At 42.7% G+C, this 10,994-nt stretch overlaps 1 long non-coding RNA gene across 1 annotated transcript; it reads right to left on the bottom strand.

The window, feature by feature from the left end:
- Nucleotides 1-859: 859 nt before the first annotated feature.
- LOC138969401 (uncharacterized) lies at nt 860-9,586 on the bottom strand. Its single transcript, XR_011456449.1, has 3 exons — nt 9,449-9,586; nt 4,310-4,396; nt 860-991 (listed from the first exon to the last, which is right to left on the bottom strand). It is a non-coding gene; the product is annotated as an uncharacterized lncRNA (long non-coding RNA).
- Between the last annotated feature and the right edge of the window lie 1,408 nt (nt 9,587-10,994).

Here is a 10,994-nt window from a genome sequence, read left to right as displayed (position 1 = left end):
TTGCTCTGGGTGCGAATGTGGCTACCACTAGGCTCAAGAACAGTAACAGACATTATCAGTCCGCCATCGTGTTTACTTCTGTTATGTTTCACCTGAGATTCGCTAACATAAGCATATTGCTTGAATACGGATCCTGAGTGCCTGTTATTGTATATATATATGCAACGATATTAAAATTGAATACAGTTTTGTTTATATACCAACAGACCGGTTGCGGGTCTGCGGCCGCTTTCACACAGCGTGGTCGGTGACTAATGGACGACCGTCGTGGCCATGTCGGCCTTCTGCTAAACCCCAAGTGACCATGGTGACGGCATTCAATCGTCTGACACGGAACTGACAGTTTTATGTGCTGCTTTCACTCTTTCTTCCATCTATAGCGCCTTAGTCTGTCTTGCAGACAAACTGACAAAAACACAAAAAGGATGTGCAACTCCGTTTATTCACGAACCACAGTGCTATTGACGTTATTCTGCTAGGAAATACGTTTCTGCGCATGATAAGTGAAGACGTGGAAATACAATAGTGCATAAGTATTGTACTTGTGAATAATGAGAAACCTCTGAACCAATTCAATTGTGCTCAACATTAGTCCACCTGGACTCCCCACCCCACCCCACCCCCCTCTGCTACTATGGGTTATGTGGGTGTTCTTTTACCAGCTCAAACTGAACATATGAGTACTTTATTTAAGTTAGGAACCATGGGTTTTTTTTTCTCTCCCCCGCAATTTCTTCCCTTTTCCCAAGACCCCTACCAATCCTTCCACGCCCTGGCTTACCACCGCAATAGTGATGTGAACTATGCCAGCACGCGGTCTAATTCTAGTATTGCACCACCTCCAAAACAGGTTTGCATTGTGAATACAGTCCAGTAAAAAACAGTGTACGAAATATTCCGACGATGCGGGATCAGTTCGACGAAGACTCTGAAGTGCCTGACGCAGGCCCACTGGTCGATAACCAGGTACGTCAATGCCCGGAGCCTGAACCTGAAAGTAACAATGGACAAGGGTCTGGACCTTCTATCTCCACTCTCGAGGAGAGTCTGGGAGAGCTCTCCGTGACGAACCCTTCACTTCCGACTGAAAGTTAGTATACATCAACAACATTTAGCGAAATCCGCAAACATTACTGATGACGCTTGTCTTAAAGATTGTCAAGCAATTAAACAAAAGGCAGGTCAGTGCAAGTCAAAAGTGGACCTTCGTCATTGTCTTTCCCACGTGTACGGTCATGGTCATCGCTGCAAGTCTGTTCATGCTTTCACATAGAACTAGAGCACCCTTTAGTACAAATACCAAAAACTAATTCTACACAAACATCCCACTACAGAATGCAGCCAGGCAGCTGATTTTTGGCATGCGTTTAAGTTGAAGGGTGCTCTTATCCCGTGCAAAACAAAAACATGAACAAACAGATCTGTGGTGGTGAACATGACCGCTTACACGAGAAGGAATAGAGAGGAAAGGTACCTAATATGGACCACGTCTGTTCTTAGAAAAAAACGGCGGAAGCCCGTTGAATGTTTGGTGTGCTCCAATTAGGCGAACCATTTAGCTGAAAGGCACAAAATTAAACTTCTTCGCGAGAAAATAAGGCAGCTATCAGCATGAAATAAAACGTGATCCATATTACGAACCCTTCCTCAACATGTATCTATATCTCATTTGCAAGAGTTATTAAAAGTCTTACGTTACAAAATGTGCAATTTCAAACCAGTAGATCAACGCTTCCTTTTTTGAGTCACTTGAGAAAATGTGACTCTATGTAATCGGTCAGTGTTAGTCTGTCCGGCCGGCCGGCCGGCCGTAGACACCACCTTAACGTTGGACTTTTCTCGGAAACTATCAAAGCGATCGGGCTCATATTTTGTTTAGTCGTGACCTCCAATGACCTCTACACTTTAACGATGGTTTCGTTGACCTTTGACCTTTTTCAAGGTCACAGGTCAGCGTCAAAGGAAAAATTAGACATTTTATATCTTTGACAAAGTTCATCGGATGTGATTGAAACTTTGTAGGATTATTCTTTACATCAAAGTTTTTACATCTGTAGCCTTTTACGAACGTTATCAGAAAAACAAGGGAGATAACTAGCCTTTTCTGTTCGGCAACACACAACTTAACGTTGGGCTTTTCTCGGAAACTATAAAAGTGACCGGGCTCAAATTTTATGTGAACGTGACTCCCAGTGACCTCTACACTTTGACGTCTGCTTTGGTGACCTTTGACCTTTTTCAAGGTCACAGGTATGCTTCAGGTATGCATTGTGTTGTGAATAGCAATTTCTTCCTGTCCATCTGATGCCTCATATAATATTCAGAACTGCGAAAGTGACTCGATCGAGCGTTTGCTCTTCTTGTTAAGGTTAAGAGCTGTGTCTTCCAAAGGTTCCATCGAAACCGACCTCACCGCACCTAAAAGGACGGAGGATCAGTCAGCTGTGTGTACACCATGTAATATCCATCCACCACGGCCCTCTGTCCCTGGGCGTGGCCAGCATGGGTGGAGTTCAGGAACGTTCCAACCTCGACAACACAATGTGGATAAACAGAGATTCGCACTGCCTCTGCCGCTCCGATCACCTCCACCACAATCAGCTAGACCTCGTCACGTCTCCCAACCTGTCTCCCGTCTATGTAAGAAACTCTTGTACAGTACTGCGCATAGACAAGTGTTGAGAAAAAAAACCAAAATGAAATTGTACATACCCTGTGTATCACAGGTTCATGACATTGGCATGGTTTGGGGGGTTGGGATGGGTTACATGTCTAGCTACGGCCTCCTAAATCTTACTCTGTCTGGATGTAGTGTTACATTTCAGAGAGGCCTGTGAGGCGGCAGCCAAACACCCTATATCCAAGACCCAAATCAAACCAGTGTGTTTCCAGTATGTGAAACGTTTCAATAACGCAACTTGAGAAACAACAAGTCGCGTAAGGCGAAAATACAACATTTAGTCAAGTAGCTGTCGAACTCACAGAATGAAACTGAACGCAATGCAACGCAGCAAGACCGTAGGCGTATACTCGTAGCATCGTCAGTCCACTGCTCACGGCAAAGGCAGTGAAATTGACAAGAAGAGCGGGGTAGTAGTTGCGCTGAGAATGATAGCACGCTTTTCTGTACCTCTCTTCGTTTTAACTTTCTGAGCGTGTTTTTAATCCAAACATATCATATCTATATGTTTTTGGAATCAGGAACCGACAAGGAATAAGATGAAAGTGTTTTTAAATTGATTTTGAAAATATTTTGATAATAATTTTTATATATTTAATTTTCAGAGCTTGTTTTTAATCCAAATATAACATATTTATATGTTTTTGGAATCAGCAAATGATGGAGAATAAGATGAACGTAAATTTGGATAGTTTTATAAAAAAAAAAAATTTGGACAATTTTCAGATTTTTAATGACCAAAGTCATTAATTAAATTTTAAGCCACCAAGCTGAAATGCAATACCGAAGTCCGGGCTTCGTCGAACATTACTTGACCAAAATTTCAACCAATTTGGTTAAAAAATGAGGGCGTGACAGTGCCGCCTCAACTTTCACGAAAAGCCGGATATGACGTCATCAAAGACATTTATCAAAAAAATGAAAAAAACGTATGGGGATATCATACCCAGGAACTCTCATGTCAAATTTCATAAAGATCGGTCCAGTAGTTTGGTCTGAATCGCTCTACACGCGGCACGCACACACACACACACACACACACACACACACACACACACACACACACACACAAACACACACACACACACACACCACGACCCTCGTCTCGATTCCCCCCTCTATGTTAAAACATTTAGTCATAACTTGACTAAATGAAAAAAGACCACAATATTCACCTGAAATGTCCAAATGTTCTACGCATCAAGCCATGGTGCGGAAAAGAATTATGTGTGAACATCAATCAAACACTGTGTTTAAATCAGTAAGGCAAAAACAGTTTAAGCGGGAACGTCTTTTCAGATCATACACGCAAAAGCTATGGATGCAACCCTGTGTTTCGCCTTGTTTCAACAAATTTTCTGACTTTTGGGTTGTTGTTTTTATGGCAACAATAATGTGTATACTGAGAGCTACATTAGTAAGCATGTATGTTGTCTGTGTGTTTCAGCTGTTGATTTACACCCACCATCCCTTGAAAATGTCTCGGAAAATGACCCGCTAGCTGATCACCGTGGATGTCCGCAAGAGTGCAGAAGTCATTCCTATAGCGCTGTTTTGTTTTATGCTGCTGGAGATGAAGAACTCGCCCTTACTGTTAAAAGGAAGCTAGAAATGTTACAAGTCTCTCACCTCGGGGTTCAGGGACGGAGAGTACGTGTAGCTCTGTTCCCACACGTTTCCCCATCTTCAACAACGGCAGAGACTTTTCTCGAAATTCTGAACAATGATATAACACCATACATCTTTATTTTGCGCACAATGCAGTATCAGAATAGCGACAGGGATAACAAGTTTAGTGATTGGATGATAGCCCAGGCTGTTACACAATCTTTGAGTATCATCCAAATCGATTTCGAACAGCAGAAATTCGAAAAACCCTGTTTAACAAAACTTATTTTGTATGACAACAATTCTCATCTATTCCAGAATCACATGAGAGAATTGCTGCGGGACAGGTTTCTAGATAAACAGGTGAAACATGACGCTCTACGTAAAACGTGCAAACACAGTCGCACTGCAAAACTCGTCCAGATGCTGTCCAATGACAAGCGAAAGCGTAACAAAAAAAGAGTTACAAAAGATATGAAAGAGGAAACCTCAGCCACCAGTAGCTCTGGACACCAGGGTGACATCAGTAACAACAGTGACACAGAACCTGTTTCATCTTCAGAAACAGAGAGACGGAGCGGGTCGAGTGATGACAGAGAGCGCCCATCTTCTGCAGAAAATGGTTCAAAGGGACCGGGCAACAACCGCCCACAGATAACAGTTTGTCCTGAGGAGAACGGTGGACATCCGAATCTTGCAGATTCGCGCAGCAGAGCAGCACCCACTGACTCGGGGTCAAACTACATTCCACTGCAACCTGATAATGATAACTCGAGTGACACCCAGTCCAGCAGGGTAAGTAATACCAAAGAAAATATCATACACTTCAACAGAGTATCAAGCAATCAGTCGAGCGAGTCTGCTGTGTCAGACGAGGATCGTTTGCGTCAGGTCAAAAACGATAAGCGACAGATTAACCACTTTAACTCATCGTCAAATAATATACAAAAACAAAATCTTCCTGTCAGAGATGAATCCTCTAGTGGCCCAGACGTGGCTTCAGATTCCGGCTCGTGCTCCATTAAGTCCAAAACTGTACATGAAAAACCTGATGCCAAGAAAACGGACGGGCATCTCCAATTTAGCTGTAGCTTCCTTGCTACGCACTCACTGCTGGAGAACACACAGGACAGGAATCAGCGTGCCCAAGAGTCAGCAACAAGCTTACCGTCTCCTAGAAGCAGACCGAGTGAATTCCCACAATCGAAGCCGGTTGCCGTCGTGTTTCCGCGTGCACCTCAGAATGAAGACCAAACCGTTAACGAAGAGAACACCCGGCTCAAGTCGTACGTTAGGGAAGCACGGCATGAAACAGACATAAGCTTCGATCGACAAAACAGGGCTGGATGCGAACAGGATCCACGAAGCTCCGTCAACCCCGATCGAACTGTCACCTTAAAAGAGGACATCACTGGCCATGCACCGCTGGAGAACGCACAGGACAGGAATCACTGTGCCCCTGAGTCTGCAACAACCTTACCGTCTCTTGGCAGCAGACCGAGTGTAATCCCGCGATTGGAACCATTTGCACATCAGAGTGCAGACCAAACCGCTGACGACAAGAACACCCGGCTCAAGTCGTACGTTAGGGAAGCACGGCATGAAACAGACATAAGCTTCGATCGACAAAACGTGGTTGCGTGCCAACAAGATCCACAAAGCTCCGCAAACCCCAAACGAACCGTCACCTTACAGGAAGACATCACTGGTCGAGCACGACACGATGACACCCATCAACAACATATTTTTTGCCCACAACAGTTACACCAGCAACATAGGGGAAGGGCTCCTAATATGGACCACTTTTTGTTTCATGCTGATAACTGGTTTGTTTTCTTGTGAAGAAGTTTCATTTTGTGTTTGGTAGTCCTTCTCTCTTTGGTTAACCGTTGGGCCTAATTAGAGTAAAATAGCTTTGATAGACATTCAGCAAAAATTAAATACAGAAAAAATCACAAATGGTCCATATTAGGCGCCCAGGCTCCTAATATGGACCAGTAAAGCGGCCTTCACGAATCACTGTAAAAAGCCCCCTATACTTCAAAATAACATGATACAACTTAGTGTGCAAGTCAGACTAATTAAAAGATGCTTTAGATTTATCTGTTTCGGGTTGATGAGAGCATTATTTGGAGCACACCAGGAAACTAAAGAAGCTTATCAAAAACAGAGTGAAAATAAGTGAAATTATCAACTTCCACAAAAAGAAAACTATTTGTTATATTTTTTTGAAATCTCGAGGGCTAGTTATAGGTTATTTTCATCAAGCTTTTTAATGAATTAATGAAAATAGCCTTTAGCTTTTAATTTCTTCGATTTGTTGAAGGTGGTCCATATTAGGGGACTCACACATACTTTGAGAGTTTGCTATTATTTTTTGTTTACAGTAGAAACTCGGGGTCAACACTGCTAAAATGTAACAAATACGGTCTTAGCTCTCATATATAGCAAATTTTGTGTGATAAAAGCTTTGGCTGTGGACAGAAACGAGTCCGTTTTAGGCGGCAAATTTAGAGTGAACGCTGCCAAAAGTGAAAACAAGTCGCGTAAGGCGAAAATACAACATTTAGTCAAGTAGCTGTCGAACTCACAGAATGAAACTGAACGCACTGAAGTTTTTCACCAAGACAGTACAGCTTCGTCAATCCCCGCGAGAAGGAAATCGCTCACCTCCCACGTGCAAAACGCAGTGTGATATACACACGCCAGAATAGCACGGTAGCGTATTGTGCTAAGCAGGAAAGCGCGCTTTTGTGTACTCGTGTTAACTTTCTGAGCGTGTTTTTAATCCAAACATATCATATCTATATGTTTTTGGAATCAGGAACCGACAAGGAATAAGATGAAATCGTCCTGATATGGCTCTGCGTAGTCGGCTGGACGTTAAGCAACAAATAAACAAACAAACGATAAAGAATAAGATGAAATAATTTTTGGATCGATTTCTTAAATTTTAATCGTAAGTCTAATTAATCTTTTTTCGTTAATTGTATTCACATTTTACTGCGGACTTCCTGGCAGCCACTGGTCTGATGATTTAGCACGGCCATCAACATCGAACGCAGAAGAAGAAGAATTAACATTTTAAGAGTAAACATGACATATATGTATATATATATTTTTAGATTCAGAATGTCATGAAGAATACGATGCAATCAATTTTAAATCTGTTTGCAAAAAATCGATTTTAATGACAACTTTAATGAGCAAACTCATTAATTAATTTGTAAGCCTCCAAGCTGAAATGCAATACCAAAGTTCGGGTGTCGTCGAAGATTACTTTACCAAAATTTCAACCAATTTGGTTGAAAAATGAGGGTGTGACAGTGCCGCCTCAACTTTCACAAAAAGCCGGATATGTCGTCATGTCTGGGGATATCATACTCAGGAACTCTGAGTGTGAAGTTTCATGAAGATCGGTCGAGTAGTTTTCTCTAAATCGCTCTACACACACACACACACACACACACACGCACAGACACACACACATACACCACATCCTCGTCTCGATTCCCCCCTCTACGTTAAAACATTTAGTCAAAACTTGACTAAATGTAAAAAGAGAAAAAGCCTAACGGTTTTGAGGTTTGTGTTTCTGCAACTGTTTTGACATGTGCAAGTTATCCAGTGAGGGTGTATACAGCGAATGAAATTGTTGTTAGCGCTTTAGCGCCGTTAGTTTGTCAGAACAGGAGGTGGTCCATATTAGGAGCCGGTCCATATTAGGAGCCCTATCGTTAGCCCATAACAAACAAACGCTAGCTCACGTCAACATCACGTCAGTCCTGAGCAGCTTATCGTTAGCCCAGAACAACGCAATGCCAGCACACACCAACTTACCATCAGAACACAGCAGCGCATCGTTAGCCCACAACACCATACTGTTAGCCAAGGACAAGAATTGTCTAGCTCACAACAACATAACAGCAGTCCCGGACAACATGCCGTGAGCCATAAAGAACATAACACCAGCCCACAGCAGGATAATGAGAACCCAAAACAACAACATGCCATCTCTGAGCATCATATCGTTAGCCCTCAAGAACATAATGCCAGCTTTCAGCAACATACTGTTAGCCCCCAAGAACATAACATCAGCTCTCAGCAACATACCGTTAGCCCTGATGAACATAACACCAACTTTCAGCAACACTATTGTTCGCCCTCAAGAACATCACACCAGTCCTCAGGGGCATACCGCTAGCCTTGAACAGCCTAGTGCCTGCCCACAACAGTAGGCCTACACCTCTGGCCCACAACAAGACGCCAGCCCGAGAAACTCCGGCGCCAGTCCACCAGAAGACATTTCAACATCGCAAATCCTGGATAAAAACGGTTCTTCGCCCGCTGGAGCAACCAGGTACGATTATGATTTTCACTCATGTTTTCTTTCCCTTTCTTTCCCTTTCAGTGCATTGTGGTTACCTCCCTTTGACTTCGCCACTTTCATAGAACAAGAGACGTGAGCAGAATGTGTGTTGAACAACTTAAAACAAACCTTCTCCCTGAATAAACTGTGTGTCAACCATCACAGATGCGTCCAAGGTTTTACGCAGAACAAGGATCATCCTTCTACTGGAATATAACAAAAATCAACAGTCTGGCTCAGGTCCTGAGCAGAGAAAGATTTCTTTTTTTTTAAATGATTTTGACACTTGTTTCAGTCACGAAATTATCCAATAACCATAATACACCCTCCCAACAGCAAGATCCAGTCCGTTAAATGTTGGCAGGTATTCAAGTGGAAAGGTGTTCTTATTCTATGTTGATAAAACTTCGGCAGATCTGTCGTGGTTTACATGAGAAGGGGGGTACTTTTACTGGCTTGATTTGCATCCTCGTCCTTTAAAAACTTCTTTTGAATATAATACGTATATATTTAATGTACGGGATTAAGACTAAGTTAGAAAGCTAACTGAATTATCTTACTTTTTTCACGATTTAATGAATACTAGAAAAGTTTTGGTACGATGGTGCATTGAGTCGATTTTCTGGCGTCACCGTCATTGTAACAGTGCAGAGAACATTAACTTGTTTATGTGCTCGGTGTGGGTGAGTTAGAGGATGACGTTTACAGGTCTGACACTCGAAATGACGAGCTTTATAAGTTCAATAAGATCAGTTTTCAAAAGCAAAATTCACTCAACACAAAAGTCAAACCTTTTTTTCTATTTTTGTTTTTATCATCTGTTGAAAGTCCTCCAGAGGTTGAAGATGCCGGGGTCAGAAACTGCCGCGTCCAGCTCATCGACCATGCAGCGAGGCGGAGGTGCCGACTGTGGGAGAGAGTGCGGTCACTATTCGCCTGTGCGCCATGTAAAAAAAGAAGGTGGGTTTTATGAATGATGGCGCGTGTGATGTTGTCGCCGCAGCTGCTGTTGTATTTAATAGTTCGGCTGCTATATAGGACAATACTGCTGTTGTCAATGTTTGTCTTGGTTGCCATGTTTGACGATAATAGTGTTGTAACAGTTTATCGCGGCTGTGTCGGACAATACTGATTTTGTCACGGTTATCAGTAGAGCAGCAGTTCCCTTCTTGCACTGATGTTTAATGTTATAACGCGCCGATAAATTGTTCACATGCGTGTTGTTTTTATGCTAAATAGTCCACAGCCTACCATTTTTTTTTTCAGAAGCCGACGTCGAAGCGGCGAAACTGACTGATGGTGTGAATGGGAAGTGTTTTGTTGTAATCTTCGAACGCACAGCTTTGCGGGAGACATGGTTAGAGGGAAGGACGTGAGACTGTTTTCTGTTTGGGTACCCCCGCACCACCATGGGAGTCTAGTGTCAGGACTACATGACGCAAATAAATGAAGGCCTTTTGATGATTAAGGCCATACTTTTGTTGGGGCAACTTTGCTGGGAAAGTGTTGTCTCAAGCATGGATGAAAATACAGAATGCAGGCCTTTTCGAATGATCATAGCTAAGCAGACTGCCAAGCAAGTTCAGCAAAACCAGAGCGCAATTTGTTCTGAAGAAGGGTAGACGAAAGTAGTACTCAGTTGCAAAAGCATCTACCTGCAGGGCTGAGGTGCACGAAGCAAAACTGGGTGCCACTCAAATGGGTTGGGTGGTACGCAGCCGCAGGGTCGGGTTGGTTGATATTTAAATGTGATTTAAACTAATCGGACACCGGGTCTTGTTCTCACCCAGTTGGGTGGCACTTAGTTTCGCCTTGTACATCTCAGCCCTGCAGCAGTCACGAGGTTTTGCCCTACTTACACAACAGTGTACAAGTCCTGGATCAGCCTCTACTGTAAACCATGCATACAACGTTCTGCAGTGGTCTTCAAGCTCTCAGGAATCAGTGCGACAGGGGACATTAATCGGAGTGCTGAGAAGTATTTTGCTACATTGCTGCATTAGATAATGACGCAATACACACAACAGCATTCCGTATGTTTATATTTTTGAGAAGAAAAATGTTTGTGCATTTTATCGTGGTCTGTATTCAGGGAAGATATTTACTTTTTGTTTTTGTCAGTTTATAATAAATGCATTACGTCATACTGCCCGCAGCATATTGCAAGCAAAAGTATACTGAACAGATGTCCAGGGTATTTTGTGTGAAGTCCAACCGATACAAATAAAATTTGATTAGCTTCGTGTAATCGATGGAGTGTTATAAAATTAGCAGCGTTCGGCAAAAGACATAACAATTAAGTTCTAGGGTTTCAGGGACATTTTGTAGAACCTTGTA

The sequence above is a fragment of the Littorina saxatilis genome, linkage group LG6 (genome assembly GCF_037325665.1).
Source record: "Littorina saxatilis isolate snail1 linkage group LG6, US_GU_Lsax_2.0, whole genome shotgun sequence".
Taxonomy (NCBI): Eukaryota; Metazoa; Mollusca; class Gastropoda; order Littorinimorpha; family Littorinidae; genus Littorina; species Littorina saxatilis.
The sequence above is the reverse complement of the archived record's forward strand: the minus strand, read 5'-3'. Positions and strand labels throughout refer to the sequence as shown.